This window comes from Mastomys coucha, unplaced genomic scaffold (assembly GCF_008632895.1).
Source record: "Mastomys coucha isolate ucsf_1 unplaced genomic scaffold, UCSF_Mcou_1 pScaffold5, whole genome shotgun sequence".
NCBI lineage: Eukaryota > Metazoa > Chordata > Mammalia > Rodentia > Muridae > Mastomys > Mastomys coucha.
The window spans coordinates 53,359,983-53,370,725 of record NW_022196911.1 but is presented as its reverse complement, the minus strand read 5'-3'; positions in this window follow the sequence as shown (position 1 = coordinate 53,370,725).

Sequence of the window (10,743 nt, the reverse complement as noted above, 5' to 3'; positions counted from 1 at the left end):
GAAGGGAAGGGAAGGGAAGGGAAGGGAAGGGAAGGGAAGGAAGGGAAGAGGCAGTGGTTTCATTTCTTTTGTGTATGCATTCAGGAAGGAGATTGCCAGGTTCTCATTGTTTTGCACATGGAAACACAGTTTTTCCAATAACAATATATGAACAATACCTTTCCCCATTGCATTGTCTTGTAACCCTGGAATGGGGTTTTCCATGCAGTAGAGTCTGAACTGAATTTTTAATACAAGGACAAACAGAGATTTATAGCCAAGGAGTCAAGTAGATAGATGTGAGAGAATAGAAAATTACTACCAGGAGCTGCAGGCATGGTGACTCATGCTTAGAATCTTAGAGCCTGGGAGGTAGAGGCAGGAGGATCAGGAGTCCAAAGTCATCTTTATCTACATATTGAGTTCAAGGCCAGCCTGAGATTCATGAGACCCTGTCTCAAATCTGAGAGAGAAATGGGGAAGGGGCCAAGAAAATAGGAGAGGAGAGGAGAGGAGACTAGGAAGATACATCAGTCACTACAGTGTTTGCTCTGAAAGCACAGAACCTGGATGTAATCTCCAGAATCATGTTAAAAACCCAGAAGTGGCATTGGCAGGATGGCTCAGCAGGCAAAGGTGTTTGCCACCTGGTGGTGCAAACCTGAGACCTGTGTTCCGTTCCTAGGTGAAGATGAATGGCTAGAACTGACTCTGAAAAGTTGTTTCCTGACTGCTATGTGCATGTATGGTGCGTACATGCACACATACACACACACAATTAATAAATAAAACAGATGTGAAGGTTCAGGATTGCATCCCAGCACTGGGGAGGCAGAGTGGCTGGTCAGTCCTGTTTCTCAGCCGTAGAGAGACCCTGCCTCAAAGTGATATCAGTGGTTCCTAAGGAACGACATCCAGATTGTTCTCTGGCCTCCACATGCATGTACACACATGTGCACTCATGCACTCACAATAGTATGAATACACATGTACACACACACACAATTTGAACATAAAAGAAAATTGTATGTGTCTCACTCTTCTGGGACAATAAGAATGCTAAAGGCAGGTCAGGGATAAGATTTAGAGAGCTGCAGATGAGAAGTATGATCTTATAGCTAGGATGGAGATCTGGGGTTAGCTGACTTATCAGAAAGAAGATTTGAGGGAGTCAGACATCTTAGGTCAAGGAGAGAGCATTCGGCAGCACCCCAGTCATAAGCATGCTGTCAGAAACACTTTCGTGTCCTTCCATAGTGTCAGGGTTTATTGATCATTTACTAACAATAAATTCATCAAGCACACTCATTTCCTTGTCAGCAATTTGACAAGCAGTTCAGTTTTCTTTGGATACCTGACCAAGACAAACATAGGTTCTTGCCGGGTCCAGCATGGCCTTGGTAGGGACAGAATAACATGGTTCCTGCCCCTGGGCCAGGGCCAGCAGATGTGGGCCTACATGAGTGTCGATGGCTGCCATGGGCGTAAAGCTCATTAGTATAAAAATGTACATATTTTACATCCCTCCTTTAAGGAATGTCTTCCCTATTAATGTTAATGACTCCCCAATAACCAGACAGCACCAGTCCAAGAGGCAAAGGTGTGGCTATTGTCTCAGTAAAATGGGACCTCAGTAAATGCTGGGACCTTCAGGACAGTTCTTAAGGCTGTGGAAAAGAACTCTTAAAAACATGAGTTCGAAAATATTTAATTTCTCAACTCTCCAAAAAATAAGGATGCAATATGAATTATATGAGGGGCTTCATGAATCTAAAGGAACAGAGGCAGCTACACTATGAGCCAACTTGTTAGAAAGATACTAAGGAAGGAGTTAAAGAGATTTAGGGAGTGGTGATTCCAGGATATCCAACCCAGCTAAGGTTTATTTGTTTGTTATTGTTTATGCTTACAAAGGCAGACAGATTCCTGAGTTCAGGATCAGCTTGGGACAGAGCAAGGTTAGACCCAGGTGTGGTAGAAAGGGTAATTTTAGGATGGGGTCTCACCAATCCAGCTGAACATCTGTGTTTAACAGAGGTAGACAGAACTCTGAATTCTTTTGCAATGTTAAAAGAAAATGTATGCTTACTGTCTCCTAAGAATCAAAGGGCTAGGTCAAGGGGTGCTGATTAATAGAATAATCAACAGGAAACTTAGAGTAAATGACTGGATTGATATGTAAAATAAAAGACTGGGCTTATGAGCTATGCAGAGAATTTTTTTAGAATAGCAAAAGAGAACTGCTTGGAGCAGAACATAGAGGGAACTGGCTAAAGATCTCCAGAGAAAGTAGGTCAGAGAGAGAAAGCAGGACAGAGAGAGAGAGAGAGAGAGAGAGAGAGAGAGAGAGAGAGAGAGAGAGAGCAGACTGGAAAGCCATCTCCAGCAAAACATAGGCTGCCAGCTTGGACCCGTGATTTGACTTTGAGTTGTTTGTTTTCTCTGCTCCCAAACATGCCTCTCTCCAAGCCAAGGTCCTTGGCAGGTTCTTTCATTCCAATCTTAATATTAACTCTCAAGTCACATATTATATAACACAGTAGATCTATACATATGTGTGTATATATCTGTCTATCTATGATCTATATGTAGATTACAGAATTCTATCTATCTATCTACCTATCTATCTATCTATCTATCTATCTATCTATCTATCTATCTATCTATCTATCTGTCATCTGTTTATGTGTGGGTTACAGAATGGCTTCCAAGGGCTGAAAGCCACAGCAGAGTTCAAGGGGTCTCCAGAAGGCCTGGCAGAGTTGTGTGTGTATAAGACAAACAGCTGGCGGTGCTGCAGTCTCTGGGCTACAGGACTGGGGTGTGGTAGAGGCGGTGGAAGTGAAGGGTACAGCCAGGTTCAGACAAAGAAGCAGATGGACAGGTGGACAGCACATTCATATGGATGAACAGACAGACAGACGACAATTCATGTAGGCCAGGTCTACAGCAGAATCAAGATGGGCTGACGCTCCTGGGGCAGTGGAGAGTGTTATGCCTGAAAGTCACTTAACACATACACCAAGTGGTCATGTGGCAAGTTGGTGGGGGCTACTGAGCGTTAGGTGCCCTCCTCCTTGTGGGGTCCAGGTGAGCATGTTGTACCTTTTCTGGAGTCTGTGTGACTGCTCAAGTAAGTTCTCAAGCCTGAGAACTAAGGTTTTCTACTTGGTTCTAATACACAGGTGTGTGCCTACAGTCCCAACCTTTTATCATCTGTACTTTTAGGAAGGAGTCGCTTACAGTTTGTGCTGTGTAGGTGGTGTCAGACATATGGTGTTGTCTCCCCGTTCACCCAGGTATGGAGTCGCCCTCATTCTCAAAGTGGAGTCAAAGCCAGTTATGGTGGCTCACACCTTTAATCCCAGCACTTGGGCAGAGACAGATGGATCTCTAGGAGTTCAAGACCAGCCTTGTCTACAGAGTTCCAGCTATGGCAATATAATAAGACCCTGCCTTTAAACACACACACACACACACACACACACACACACACACACACACACACACACACACACGGAGAGATGGAGAGATGGTTGGAGAGATGGCTCAGTGGTTAAGAGCACTGACTGCTCTTACAGAGATCCTGAGTTCAGTTCCAAGCAACCACATGGTGGCTCACAACCATCTCTAATGGGGTCCGATGCCCTCTTCTGGTGTGTCTGAAGACCACTACAGCTACAGCTACTCATAAACATAAAATAAGATTTTTAAAAAGTTTTTTTTTTAAAAAAAAACACACACACTCAAACAAAAACAAACAAACAAACAAAATTACTTTAAAATGGGGCATAATCTAAAAAACACCACTATTAGCACAATGGAGCAACTTAAAGCAGGGCAAAGCCTGAGTCTGAGTCCCCTGCTTTTCTAAGATGTATATATGTGTATATGTATGTATGTACGTATGTATGTCTGCACACATGTATATGAGTGCTCCTTTTTCATGCACACAGAGATAGATAGATGATAGATAGATAGATAGATAGATAGATAGATAGATAGATAGATAGATGATAGATAGGTGATAGATAAACAACTAGATGAATAGATGGATAGATAGATGATGGATAGATGGATGAGCAATTAGTTATTGTGTTATGTGAGAACTGACCTCAAATCAGGAATGGAAGAGAAACTAGAAATGTCAGTTTGGAACACAGTAGTCAGACTTGGAAGAAAGCTGTATGAACTGAGACTCCATGGAAGACCGATCGATACCTTCCCACTGAGACACACAATTTCTATTTATAATCACTCCGTTTTTAAATATGTATTTCGTTTTTATGTATGTATGTGTGCATGTGGCTGTGTGCGTGGCTGTGTGAGCTTACATGTGTGCACCACGTGCATGTGGGTGTCTTTGGAGGTCAGTGGATATTGGGTCCCCTGGAACTAGAGTTACAGGAGGTTATAAGCTGCCTGGCGTGGGTGCTGGGAATTGAACTCAGGTCCTATGAAAGCAATTTGTGCTCAGCTGAACCTGAGTCCTCTGTAAGACCAGCAAGTGCTCTTGGCCACTGAGCGACTTATCTAGCCCCATTACCTTTTATTTCATTTTATTACTTATTTGTTTATTTTCTTTTTTTGAGACAGGGTCTAACTGCATAGTTCTGGCTGTGCTGAAAATATGTAGAGCAGGCTGGCCTCAAAAATCAGAGTTCTAGCTGTGCCTGCTTCTGAAGTGCTTGGATTAAAGGCATGTGCCAACTAACCTGGCCAATACCATTATTTTTAATTATGTCTGTGCATGTGTGTCTGGGGTGAAGGTGGGCCTATGCACAGTGCCCACACAAGCCAGAAGAGGGTGTCAGGCCTGGATCTGGTGTCACAGGCACTTATGAGTTGCCTGATAATGATGTTGGGAAACTGAGCTCAGGTACTCTGAAAGGGCAACATGGGCTCTTAACCACTGGGCCATGTCTCTAGCCTCCATCACCCCCCCAAACCAATGTAAGGTCATCCTTATTTACCAAATAGTGTCATTGTCTTTGGAGAATGTTTTTTGTTTGATTAGGGGTTTTTGTTTGTTTGTTTGTTTTTATGTTTTGTTTGTATGTTTTGTTTTGAGGCAGAAGCTCACTGTATTCTGGGCTAACCTGAAACTTACTCTACAGTCCAGGCTGACCTGGAACTCACAACTCTCCTTCCTCAGCCTTCTGAGTGCCTGGATTACAGGTGGGATCGCCATACCAGGTAGTTCTGCTTGTCTGTGGGAGCACATCAAGAATGGTAATTAGCCACACAGGCCTTTTCAACTTTTCTTTACCGAAAGTTCACACAAGGGATTTTGGATCCACTTTTGCAAAGCACCTTGAGACCAGGGACACCAAGCCCAGGACTCTCCACCAGACTTCTTCCATGTTGGTAAGTTTGGGTGATCCTCTGTCAAAGGACTCCTAGGGCTTGGGACTTGAGGGAGGTGACTGTAACCCACCTAAGATGTTGGGAGTTCTGAAAAGCAGGTTCCAAGCCAGCTTCTTTTAAAAATTAGCATATATTAGTTACACATAATAACAGGTTTCAGCATGACATCATACTTGTGTACAATGTATTGCCGTCTTCTGTCCCACCCACCAAGTCCCACCTCTTCCCAACTAGTCCTTCTTCTAATCCCTGTCTTTCATTTGTTTCATTTTGTGAATCAATGAAGATCACTAGGGTTGCTTGCAGGTGAGTGGTCACCTTACTAGCAGCTACACCACTAAAGAAAATCTCTCTCTCTCCCCCTGAAACCATCAGCTGTGTGCATGGACAGATCTTCTGGGAGGGGCTTTACAGTGCTAAAATGTAAAATCCATGGTAAAATCCAGGCCCATTTTGCAGTCAAGCTTAATTCCTTAGATCTGCCTGTCCATGCCACACTTCATGAAATATTATCCAAGCCAATATTCTTGTCAAAGCAATGGCAGTGAGTGACATTCCCAATTTTGTTCCCTCGCAATGGGGCCAGCCTCTTCCCGGCCTTATGAAAATAATCATGTGTTCATGAAGACAAGCATTCTCAATCAGTGTTTCCAAATTATAGAGTGGCCAGGTAGGAAGAGAAGATAACTAGAAGCAAGAAGGCATCCAAGTACAGTAAAGGCCCTGTGAGGAACACAGTACCAATCAAGACAGCAACCCTGGAAGACGGCCCTGATTAGGCTGTGCAGATGGCTGCTGTACAAACATGAGGTCCCTGGCACCCACATAACATGCTGGGTGTGGTGGTGCATGTCTGCATCCTGGCACGGGGGAGGTAGAGACAGGCAGATCCCTGGAGACACTGGCTAACCAGCATAGTTAAAATCAATGAACTCCAACTTCAGTTATAGACTGACTCTGAAAATGAGGTGGGGGCTGTAAAGATGGCTCAGTGCTTAAGAGCACTCGCTGCTCTTCCAGAGGTTCTGAATTGGATTCCCAGGACCCATAATCATCTGTAACTCCAGTCTCGGGGAATCTGACATGTTCCTCTGAGCTCTTGAGCACAGTATGCAGCCAGATCACCCAGGCACAAATAAAATTTAGAGAAAAGCAAGTAAAGAGTCATTACACTTGACATTGATCTCCAGCATCCACATACATGTACACACATACCAAACACATACACACACACACACACATGCACGCACACATGCACGTGTGCATACATACTGACCATTATTAGAAATGTGACATGAATTCAGTGTAGCATAGTAGACAAGGAGATCTGACTGTTTTTGTGACATCCAACTTGAAATAATAACCTAAAATATGGTTTTCAGTATGATACCATGACATGACGGGCAACAAGAGCATTGATGGACTTCAGACAGCTTTTGAGATGTCTGTTAAGCATATAAATATCATGCAAATATCACCTTGGCAGCTTCTCTCTGTGATGCTTGGTTCCGTGTTTAGTTTGGACCTGGCTACCTACCTGGGTATTTCTGGGTATGATTCTGAGGGCACTATAAAACATGTGGTCTGAATAATAGGCTGCCCTCCCTGACATGCACGGGAACCACACAAGCCACAGACATGTGTCTTGATTCCATTGATCCCCAGATCCTCAAGTGATTGGAGCCTGAAGCCATCCTTCCTCATCATTCTGCATGCCTGCCATAGCTGTGGCCTTGGCTTAGCTTCTGGGCCCTCCTGGGTTCATCCTCCTTCCTGTACTGCCCTTTCTCCATGTGCAGAAACATTCAGAGACCGGCCATGTTGCTTTCCTGGGAAGCATTCTGTGTATAGGAATACAATAGGACCAGGATAGTTGGGAATGGCAGGTCTTAGGAGGGAGCTCCTCGGAATTTTTCATCTTCCAACTGGCAGCAGAGAATAGAGAAACGCTTGCCTAAGTGTATGAGACCCAGGTACAGGACTCAGGAACTTGCCCCAGAGCATCTGTGTCCCAGATGCCAGGCTCATCGTGTCTGGCCCCCAACTGTAAACCACCCTGGGTCTAGATCAGTTCAGACAGGCTATGCCTCCACACCCTGCCTTCCAGCATGAGTCTTCAGAGGTGCTGCATGAACAAGACAAAAGATGACAGCCTCTAATGGGAGCTGGTACTCTGAAGTCTGCAGGTAACTTTAACTTCTTACCAGCGACACAACATTGGCCATGTCTTTTGATCTACCTGAGCATGCTGGTTAGTTTTTTGTTTGTTTGTTTTGATTTGTTTTTGCCAGTTTTTGCAAGGTTGAGCCACCAGGGTAGAGAGAGCCTCGGTTGAGGAATTGCCTCCATCAGACTGGCATGTAGGCAGGTGTGTGGGACACTGTCTTGACAGTTGGATGATTGATGTGGGAGAGTCCAGTCCACTGTGGGTAGTGGCAACCTTGGGGGAGTGCCATTTGTTGGAGAAGAAAGCTGGCTGAATGCAGGCCAGGGAAGAGAGCTAGTAACCAGTTTCCCCCTTGGTTCCTGCAACAGCAGCTGCTTGAGTTCCTGTCCTGACATCCTTTCTTCCCGCACGTTGTTTGGTCATTGTGTTTTATCACAACAACAGCAAGCTAAGGGCAATGAGTATAGGTCTCCTCAATGACAGTTCATCTTGTCTGGGATGGATGAGGTTAAGATGGCTGCAGAAAGTCCCTAGTATGACCTCTGACTCTGTGACACATCTTGATACATCTGAAAGCCCCTAGTGTGACCTCTGACTCTGTGACACATGCTGGGACTGGGACTGGGGAGAGCTGAATGAGGGAACTTCCAGAAATATGTCTCCACTTGAAAAAAAAAAAAAAAGATGTTTTTGCAACAAAATATGTGTAACTTGAGATTTGTTGTTTGATCTTGATTTTTTTATTATTACTTTTTTACTTTCTTTCTTTCTTTTTGGTTTTTCTGAGACAGTTTTTCTCTGTTGGCTGTTCTTGAACTCAAACAGGTGGGTAGTAGAACCAGATGGCCCACTGAGCCCCTCCCTGGGTTCTCAAAGATGACAGGCCCCAGCCCCTCAAAGCAAGCTTCTGTTCTAGAGGTAGCATCAGCGTGCCAGCCTGGCTGCTCCTGCGGGGGCTGAGGTGCAAGACCTGTGGGTGAGGGTTCCATGGCACTGCGGAGTTACAGCTCCCTATGCCTGCCCTGGCAAGGACTCAGGGGCAGGACCTGTGGGTGAGGGTTCCATGGCACTGTGGAGGCTCCATCCATAAGCCTGCCCTGGAGGGGGCTGAGGGGCAGGACCTGTGGGTGAGGGTTCCATGGCACTGCGGAGTTACAGCTCCCTATGCCTGTCCTGCTGAGACTTGTGTGGATAAGCTTTGGGACTGCTGTAGGTGCAGAGATTCTTTACAAATATGTCAGGTTAGGGTCTTCGTCCTCCAGTCTCCCTCTCCTCCTGCTTGCTATGATTCCTCATCAGGGGCCATAGCACCAACCTGCCTGGCTCTATCACTGCTGGTCTTCAGTTTCCTCCTCCTCCTCTACCTCTTCCTCCTTCTATCTTCTCTCTTCTTCTTCTTCTTCTTCTTCTTCTTCTTCTTCTTCTTCTTCTTCTTCTTCTTCTTCTTCTTCTTCTTCTTTTTTGAGACAGGGTTTCTCTGTGTAGCCCTGGCTGCCCTGGAACTCACTGTGTAGACCAGGCTGGCCTTGAACTCAGAGATTCGCCTGCCTCTGCCTTCCAAGTGCTGAGATTAAAAGCATGTGCCGCTGCCACCTGCCTGGCAAAAAACAAAAAACAAAAAACAAACAAAAAAAGTTTTTTGTTTATTTTTTTTGTTTTTGTTTTGTGTATGAGACAGGATCTCTCTATATAGTCCTAGCTGTCCTGGAACTCACTCTGTAGATCAGGCTGGCCTCAAACTCACAGAGATCTGCCTGCTTCTGTCTCCCAAGTGCTGAGATCAAAGACATGCACCACCATGCCCTCTCATACCTCTTTTGACCTCTCTTGCCAGTTTTCTTCACTCTGCTTCCTGCAGATCACTGAATAGTGTGAGATCCTGACTCTTTTCAGTTACTTCAAGAAAAACGTCCTGTCTGTGTCTAGGCCAACTGGCACATTCTCTGATGCCCTCCCTTGGAGCAACCTAAAAGACTCACTAACAAAGGAGACATGAGAGGAAAAAACTCATTCATCCTGGGCTGGAAACAGGGCTGGAGAGAACCTTGTCTGTAGCTTCTCCCTCCACCCACACCCCTCCATTGGGGCTACGAACTGATGGAGAGAATGATCAACACAGCCCCAAGTCCTGCATGCCCCCAGGAGATCAAAGGGCAAGGGGCAAGAAAAAAATCCAAAGGATACTGCACTCCTCCTGGAGTGGAAGGCCCAGGGTTTGTTGTTGTTGTTGTTTGTTTGTTTGTTTGTTTTTTGTTTTCCAAGCAAACGAATACTTTTATTAACATGTAAGATTTTGTTTTCAACATGGTAAGGATTTTGACCTCAAATGCTTATCAGGTCTGCCACTCATACATTTATAGCTTGACCACATGTGAACCTTGAAGACGCCTCTTCCTTGAAGTTTTGGGTCCACTGCAGGTTTTCCTTCCCAGCCCACAAAGGGTATTGCAAGGATCTTTCATTTTATGCCCCGCATCTCCTCAAATATATGGGGATACCAACTTGTACAGACTAACAACACCTCATCTCCCATACTGGGTTCCATTTCATTTAGAAATGAGTTAGGCTGTCCCAATAAACTCATCGGGCAGGTTACAATAGATAGTATAGCACATAAAATTTAAATTTTGCACAAAATGCATCTCTCTTCCTTTGGTCTCACACAGAAATTAAAGTCCCCCAATAGAAACAATACATCCTCCGACCCTTCTCTCAGGTCGTCAGTCCTAGCCATGTAAGGCCCATCCACAGTCCCAGATGAAGTCTGGTCCCTTCTTCTGCCATTGCTGTGTGGAGTCTTCTAGAATTAACGCAGCTCCTTCAGAACTTTCAGAGGCGGTGAGCTCCAACTCCGAGTCTCAAGTGTCACAGGGACCCAAAGTTCAGGGAGCTATCATGTCACCCAAGAAAGAGCGAAGCACCTCAAAATTCAGGAACAACAACCAAAGGCCAGGAATGAACATTATTCAACTGCCACAAGGCTTACAATCTAGGCCCTAATTCCCATATGTAAGCTCATTTTCCAAATCAAAGTTATTTTCCCCAAACAAAGGGAAAAAAGGAACCACTGAATAATCAAAAACTCAAATCGAGGTTGTCAACCGCAGACCACAGCGGAAACATAGTATCAGTGAGAACAGTGAAGACAGAGGGGAAAAGAAGAACGGGAGGGGGGGGGAAGGGAGGGAGGGCGGGAGGAAGGAAGACAGACAGACAAAAAACCCAAAAAA